Genomic DNA, 8,710 nt, shown 5'->3' with positions numbered 1-8,710 from the left:
TGAATCTGAAGGAAATTCAGCGGTGGATCTGAGCATCAGTAGCATGTACAACAATCCAGTCTGGTCTTTCAAATCCATGCTGATATTGGTTTGGGATATTCTGCCATTAAGCACTGCAATTTCAGGGAGCCTGTAATCTGCGTACTCTGCACATCCACCCATAATGCATCTAAGCTAATGCTCCCTGAAATGAATGGTAGAGCATCATGGCAGAAGCACACAGTACTATTTGTTCCAGGGCTGCTCATTGACTGTGTTCGGGGTTGGTGGCACAGTGTTTTATAAAGGCCTGGACTTACAATCTTGAATCTATACCACCTCAGCAACCACATCTCCGTCCATGAGCAGCTAAGAGAAGGGAGATCTTATGGGAAAGTGCGGCCAAGAGAGCCCAAGTGAACCACGGGAAGATGAAGAAAAGGCATCACGGACCAAGCAAGAGACCTCTCTGGAATGAGTTTAGGACAATGCATACTATCACCACCTGGAGGTCATGTTTCCAGGTCTTTCTCTGCCGGGAATACTTCCAGTAGTCAACAGAGCCGGAACGATTTACAGCTGGCTCAATAACTATACAATGGAATTTTCTAGAAAAGAGAAACACCTAGCTGCTATAGAATGAAAATCGACACAGCTACAAATTCTGAAGCGAGAAATCATGACCTGACTAAGGCCTAGAAATGAGAGCCACGGAAATACATTTTTGAAGTGACTCTATTACTCAAACATGGGCATCTTCTATGAACAAAACAATCAACATTCTAATCATACAACACTTTGCATATATAGAACTTTAATGACTGTTTGCGAAGTGGTTGGCATCCTGAGTTACCACTTACCATCCGACACGAGTGTTCCTATCCTTATTGTCTATGCAAATAAACAGAGGCACGCTGTGCGGAAGGTCACCCAAGGAGTCCGTTGCAGAGACAGCAATAAAACCACGTAGTCCGATTTCTCATGCCACACGCTACTCTCTGGGTTGAACATTAGTTGACCTCATTACGTGACGTTAATCAAGTGTTTTGTTAATAACATTTCGTGTTTTGGGCTTCCTCATATGCAATTTACAAGACTCTAATGATTACGGCGACTCTATTGTATTCTTGTTTTGTTTGGCAAGCTTCTGGACGAATTCTCTTCTGATCTAAGCATAAACAAAGACCAACTAAATAATGTGCTGATCCCCTTCAATTTTGCCTTCTTTGTGCATGGAGATACTAATTTGCCAAAGGAATGATCAGGATGTAAATTACATAAATGTTCATTGGTGGCTTAAGATTATAAACTGCCATTTATTATTCAAATATTAAGTACTGAAGTGACAAGACACATGTCTCTTCCTGTGAAAAATCCGGCTGTTATTGTCAAGCAAAATCTTAACTCCAGCCTCGTTTGCCTCAAAACATTTTTCCACCACCTCCAGCAACATGGACCCTTCACTTGTTCCACATTTATTTGCTGAGTATGTCAGTTACATAGTTGGTAATCGGTGGTGTAGGATAGTCAACTTGAACTTAGAATTCCAATATAAAGTTTCGTCACTCCCATGCAGAAGAATCAGAAGATGTTTCCTCCAGAAACTTGTCAAAACAAAACAAAAAAAGAACTCATGAATGCGTCTCTCTATGGCAGGGGTTCTCAAAAATTACGACAGCACCACAGGAGCTCGGCCTGAAGCCTGATCCCGCCCAAGCCCTGCTACCTGCGGTGTGGGGGCGGGGGGCAAAGCGAAAGCCCCACTGCCTCAGGCCACAGGGACAAAGCCGAAGCCCAAGGGCAGAGGCCTATAAGCTTAGCCCCGCCACCCAGGGCTGAAGCCTTCTGGCTTTGGCTTGGGCTTTGGCCCTGAGCCTCAGCAAGTCTAAACCAGCTCTGGCGACCCTATTAAAATGGGGTCGCAACCCACTTTGGGGTCCTGACCCACAGTTTGAGAACCGCTGCTCTATGTATTACTCTCCTCTTTGTCACACCTTTAGAATCCAAAAATGTGAAGGGTCTGACAGGGTCCAGGCTCAACGGGAAGCACGTGTTTTCAAGACTAATGTGTCTAATTCTGTCTCTGCAACTCATTTCCTGTAAGACCTTATTCTCAATGTGCCTGTGTTTATCCACGTAGATAACAGGGACAATATCACTTGTCATGGATGTTCCGCTTCCTTGACACACTGGATAGCCACCCTCTTCGCAAACACTCATGAAGGCTTTTGATGTCTAAAGTATTGAATTATGGTGATAATGATAGTTTATTCCTGGAAGACACCCTTGTATTGAGTAACAGCGTCACTTTACAAGGAATTAATATCTAGACCAGAGATTCTCAAACTTCATTGCACCATGACCCCCTTCTGACAAAAATTACTACATGACCCCAAGAGGAGGAACTGAAGCCTGAGCCAACCCAAGCCCTGCTGCTCCAAGCAGGCGTGGGGGGAAGCGGTCAAAACCAAAGATCAAGGGCTTCAGCCCTGGGCAGAGGGCTTGCAACCGGTTGGTGGGGCTCAGGCTTCAGCCCTGGGCAGTGGGGCTCGGGTTTCGGCTTTGGCCCCGGGTCCCAACCAGTCTAAAACCAGCCCTGGCAACCCCATCAAAATGGGCTTGCGACCCACTTTGGGGTCCCAACCTTCTAAGGTGTTCAGAGCCTTAGAATCACAACAAGGCTTCTCACGCTCATTCCAGGAAACTTTCCAGAAAACCTTTTGTAGTGATAAACACCCATTTTTCATGATTTGTGTGCATAAAAACAAACATCTTCTGTATTTTCCACAGTATGCATCCGATGAAGTGAGCTGTAGCTCACGAAAGCTTATGCTCAAATAAATTGCTTAGTCTCTAAGGTGCCACAAGTACTCCTTTTCTTTTTGCGAATACAGACTAACACGGCTGTTACTCTGAAACCTTTCCATGGAGTGTATGTTACAATTTCAACATCATTCTCCTCATAGTAGACAAACATTCTGCTGGCTAGAAAGCTGGCTAGATTGTCGGGCTCAACGGGTAGTTATCAATGGCTCCATGTCTAGTTGGCAGCCGGAATCAAGTGGAGTGCCCCAAGGGTCGGTTCTCGGGCCGGTTTTGTTCAATATCTTCATAAATCATCTTGAAGATGGTTTGGATTGCGCCCTCAGCAAGTTTGCAGATGACACTAAACTGGGGGGAGAGGTAGATACGATGGAGGGTAGGGATAGGATACAGAGGGACCTAGATAAATTGGAGGATTGGGCCAAAAGAAATCTGATGAGGTTCAACAAGGACAAGTGCCGAGTCCTGCACTTAGGACGGAAGAATCCCATGCACCGCTACAGACTAGGGACCGAATGGCTCGGCAGCAGTTCTGCAGAAAAGGACCTAGGGGTTACAGTGGACGAGAAGCTGCATATGAGTCAACAGTGTGCCCTTGTTGCCAAGAAGGCCAATGGCATTTGGGGATGTATAAGTAGGGGCATTGCCAGCAGATCGAGGGACATGATCGTTCCCCTCTATTGAACGCTGGTGAGGCCTCATCTGGAGTACTGTGTCCAGTTTGGGGCCCCACGCTACAAGAAGGATGTGGAAAAATTGGAAAGAGTCCAGCGGAGGGAAACCAAAATGATTAGGGGACTGGAACACATGACTTCTGAGGAGAGGCTGAGGGAACTGGGATGTTTAGTCTACGGAAGAGAAGAATGAGGGGGGATTTGATAGCTGCTTTCAACTACCTGAAAGGGGGTTCCAAAGAGGATGGCTCTAGACTGTTCTCAGTGGTAGCAGATGACAGAACAAGGAGTAATGGTCTCAAGTTGCAGTGGGGGAGATTTAGGTTGGATATGAGGAAAAACTTTTTCACTAGGAGGGTGGTGAAACACTGGAATGCGTTACCTAGGGAGCTGATGGAATCTCCTTCCTTAGAAGTTTTTAAGGTCAGGCTTGACAAAGCCCTGGCTGGGATGATTTAATTGGGGATCGGTCCTGCTTTGAGCAGGGGGTTGGACTAGATGACCTCCTGAGGTCCCTTCCAACCCTGATATTCTATGATTCTAAGCTCAGGGTCTTCCAGCATGCCTTAAACTGATCAGATTTTAAATAAGTCTGATCTCAGCCCACAGCCTTAGTTAAGAAAGCCACATCTCCATCTTTCCTGTCTGTCATCTGAGACTTTATCCGCTGCTTTTTCATGCAAGACAACAATTGTGTTTGGCTGTTGTTGGATGCAGATCATGTGACTGATGCCAGAAACGTTCCAAGGTTTATCTCAAAGCCTTTATCAAACATAACTTGTTTTCACCCACCACCAACCCTCACCTCAAACCAAGAGCAGCCCTGCAAGAGGAAGCACAGTGAGCTTCTGCCATGGTGATCACCCTCATCCCACAGCACTGGTGCCACAACTAATTGAATTTCTAATTAACCTGAGGGGAAACACGCCCCTAAGCAGAGGGTCAGCACAAAAGCCGGTGCAAATCTCAGGTCCCTGGTACGATCTTTTTTGGAACTGTAAGTGGGACTTCAGTGGTTCATAGGTCTTAAACTGTCCGTCTGACAGAGGGAAATTTCAAGCCACAGGGCCTCAATGTGCCGTCCTCCTTGGAAATTCCACGGGGGGAACTGCCCTTGGCCCCCAGTACATACCAACACATATCAGGGTCGCTTTAAAAGATCAAATTGGAGTCCTCTATGTGACAGGAGATTGTGCAACAGATACAGCTCTTAATAACCTCCCAATTCATTCCCAGAGTAACTATGGTGGAAGCACTAGAAGGACACCAGAAATGAATTTGTCTCAGAAAACTTTTAAGATGAAGGAAACCTGCAGTGTGTCATATGCATGCCAAACCATGTGAGGTAGAAAACAACAATCCTGAAGATTGAAGCAACCAATTAGATCCACTGAAGGAGTGACGTGCACAGCAGAATGTTTTTCTAACTAATTAAGACCTCAAGCAAAAGGGTGTCTCAGGTTCTCCAGGCCATCTAACAACCTGCATAAAAGCCCTCGCAACTCAGGGTTCTTTAACCGCTTCTCTTGACGTCTCCTCCTCAGTGAGCTGGGTAAGTGCGATTTGACTGAATCTCTCCATAGCTATCCAGATGTCTCGTTAGTGATCATTTCAATTTTGCATAGAGACTCCAATTACTGTCTATCTTACGGGAGTTTCCACTAAAAAATTTTGATTATTAAGTTGCAGGCATTGGCGGATTCATGGCATAAAGCGAGGGTGGCAATTTTTTGCAGAGCTACATAGGCATTTGGGACACAAGTTCAGGTTTATTTTCATAAAGAAATAGGCATTCGAATCCCTTTGGCAGCTTTGAAAAAGCTCATAAACCACTTTTAATTCAACAGCAGCTCAGGCAGATTGCTACATTAGATGGATCTCTGCTCTGAACCAGTACGGCAATTTCTCTGTTCTTATGTGCTCTGCTAGCAATGATAGGTGCAGATCCCCAGCTGCTGTAAGTTAGCTTAGCACCATTCATCTCCGTTGAACAGTGGCGATTTCCGCTGGCTCGGGCTCTGGTCCTTAGCGTTTTGTACTGACGAAGAATATTTTCCATACGTACATGGTCAAGTATTGCTGACTCGCAAGCTTTAGAAGCCAAAGTACCACGCGCTCTCTCTTTCCACATGGCCCCCATTTCAACAGGAACTGAGCTTTGACCCGTTTATTCCACTGGCTCTAAGGCATTATGTTGACTCTTTTCCTTTCTGTGTGTTTCAGGTTTACTTCCAACGCACAGAGATGTTGTTCCACCACCAAAAGATTTGTAAACCTTTGTGCTGTAAACCGCACCAAAAGATTTGTAAACCTTGGTTCTGTAAACCGTGGGGTTATGGGGACTCAAGCGGTTACGGAGGCGATTATGGACACTGCCCGCCATACTGCTGGAAAAAGCCATTCAAGTGCTGCTACCCCTGCCCCTACCCCTGCTGCTACCCCCACCCCTATCCCTGCGGCCCAACAGGCCTGTATCCATGTTTCGCTGAGGAGGAATAGCCACGGAACAAGGAACAACCAGCAAACGAAAAGCAAGATACCGATTCACGGCTGAGCTCATGGACAATGGCTTTGGGAAATGCTGAGTGCCCACAACTCCCAAGGGAGCTGTGAGTTCTCAGCACCGCAGGAAACCTGCACCAGATTTCTATTTGCCAGGGGACACTTTAGGACAGTTTCCTCTAATACCGCCATACTCTCTCCTTTACTCTAGCTATCGGACGGCCCGAATCTCAGCTCCATCATGGCCCCTTTCGGCCACTCTGACAGTGTCAATGCAGCAGGGGCCTGTGAGTTCATACAAATGATATTTACACTCGCTCAAAGGCTCTTTACAAAGCAACGTCCTGGGACGTAAGTGTCAATGAGAATTAGGGCCTATGTTTTCTAGCCTTTCCATAAATATGTACCATTTGTTTCCAGTTTCAACACTGCTACAGAAGATGTACAACAGAGAAAGAACTTAGTCCTCTCCTGATATTGTGCGTTGTCTAATTAGACTGGGGCTGGGATAACACAATTAACTGAAAATGGCTGCAAACAGGATTTGATTGTCAAACTCTACAGCGGCACCAAAGAAAGAAGAACATCTGATGAGAAATGCATCACCTGGGAGCAGTTCATTTGTTGTAATCCTGGAAAACCTGGCAATGTATTTTCTACTCTGCATTCTGCCTGTTCCTATGTAATCCTATCATATTAGCATTAAAGGGATTCTGAAACACGATAGCAATCCTCTGGTTTCCGTTCTGGTCCATTCCTCATTTTACAAACATCTATGAGTTAGATGCCAAATACTTTGTAAATGTGGGTAACAATTCACTCCTGCGCAGGGAACCAATGCCTGGGCACTGCTTCTGGACAACTGACTGATGCATAAACACTGACTCATTACTCCTCAGACCTCCTCTGCGACACAACTCTCTGCTTTTGTTAACTTCCACAGCTAGGGAAACTGAGGCACAGAGGCAGCCAGGGATTTGCTCACAGGTGTGGGAAGTGATTTGCTCAAGTTCACACAGTCAGGCCCTGGCAAAACTGGGATTAAAACTCACAATTTCCAGACTCCCAGCCTTTCTGATTATTTCCTCAGACTCTGTTACCCCTCCATGGAAACCCCCTCATGTCTTGCTGGTGTGATGACTTACAGCTCTCCGGCCATACATTTGATTTAAAGATAATATACCTTTGCCCTCTAATATGGGACCCGTAGTATGGCCACATTCTTTGAAATACAGAAACACAAGACTTTCCATTTTGATCCAATCAATCACCCAGCTAGTCCAGGTTTCAGAGTAGCAGCCGTGTCAGTCTGTATCCGTAAAAAGAAAAGGAGGACTTGTGGCACCTTAGAGACTAACACATTTATTAGAGCATAAGCTTTTGTGAGCTACAGCTCACTTCATCGGCTCTGACAGTGACCAACAACAGCTGCTTCAGAGGAAGGCTCAAGAAACTCTGCAGAAGGCAGTTGTGGGATAACCTGCCCATAGGAGAAGTTTCTGACTCATTTCTATTAATTACTCAGACCTATTCTTCATTATTGGCTAATGCCCTGAGGCAGGAAAGTTTATATCCCTGCCAAACAGAATGGAATAAGTCCGTCTCAATCTACCACTGCTCGAGGGTACGGCACACACCATTGTGCCTGGATTGCCCAGGGTACGCACCAGCTTCTCGCTCTCCTTCGAGATACCAGGGTGACTAGCACCTTTACAGCCCGGCTTCCTGTGGAATAAAGCCTTGCGCAATCTACCAATGGGCATTTCATCTTCAGATCAACGCACTCATGGAAAACTAACGCCCTGGTAGCTCTGAGACCATTGTTCTTACCTCCTGCAACAGAGTCCACTCCTCACTAGCCTCCCCTCGTGGCCAGGCACGGCCTCACCTCTTTCCCGCTGGGGAAAGCCCCTGCTAATGCTCGCTCCAGTGGTGGTTCCTCTGCCTGCTAACGTGGCTCTCCGGTCGGGTCACCAACTTTTCTCCACCCCTTCTGTGGTCCCGATTGTCCCACACTACAAGTCCAAGAACTGTCTACCCCTTTAAGGGTCCCCTGGAGCTCACAAACAGAACAGACTCCCTGCTCCCCCTAGCAACTCTTCACCCCTTGCAGAAGGGCAATACCAGGCCTTTGAACCACGCTAGCTTTCAAAATAGCTCTTCTCAGACGTAAGTTTGCTAGACTTTTGTTCTGCCCTGGGGTAAATTTCACTTTATCGGGATTACAAAATCATCTCTCAATAGACCTCCCTTACTAGGGTGATCATCAAAGCAGAACCATACACTTCTGTTAATTGTAGGGTTGCTCATTGTTTGAATTGAAGGTTGGCGGCACAGGGCTTTCTAAGGGTTTGGAGTTACAACCTCAGCACTCACATCTCCATCCATGAGCACCTAAGAGAACTGAGGTCGTCTGAGAAAATGCAGATGATGTAGCCCACAAGAAGCACAGGAGAGATGGAGAAAAACCAGGACACGGACATGGGATGATATTACACCAATTCAGCCTCTGGCCAGCCATAGGATTCTGCATCATGAGATCAGTCTTCTGGTTTCGTTTCTGCTGCATTCCTCAGTTAGCCACCTCTGTGAGTTAGGTGCCTAAACACTTGGTAAATCTGGCCTTGTCGGTAACAATTCACTCCTGCGCAGGGACCCAGTGCCTGGGTACTACTTAAGTCCCAATGCGCCCTTGGTTATAAGAGAATCAGGTCCGGCAAGAGGCCGTAAAT

Source organism: Natator depressus, chromosome 24, assembly GCF_965152275.1.
Source record: "Natator depressus isolate rNatDep1 chromosome 24, rNatDep2.hap1, whole genome shotgun sequence".
NCBI lineage: Eukaryota > Metazoa > Chordata > Testudines > Cheloniidae > Natator > Natator depressus.
The sequence above is the reverse complement of the archived record's forward strand: the minus strand, read 5'-3'. Positions refer to the sequence as shown.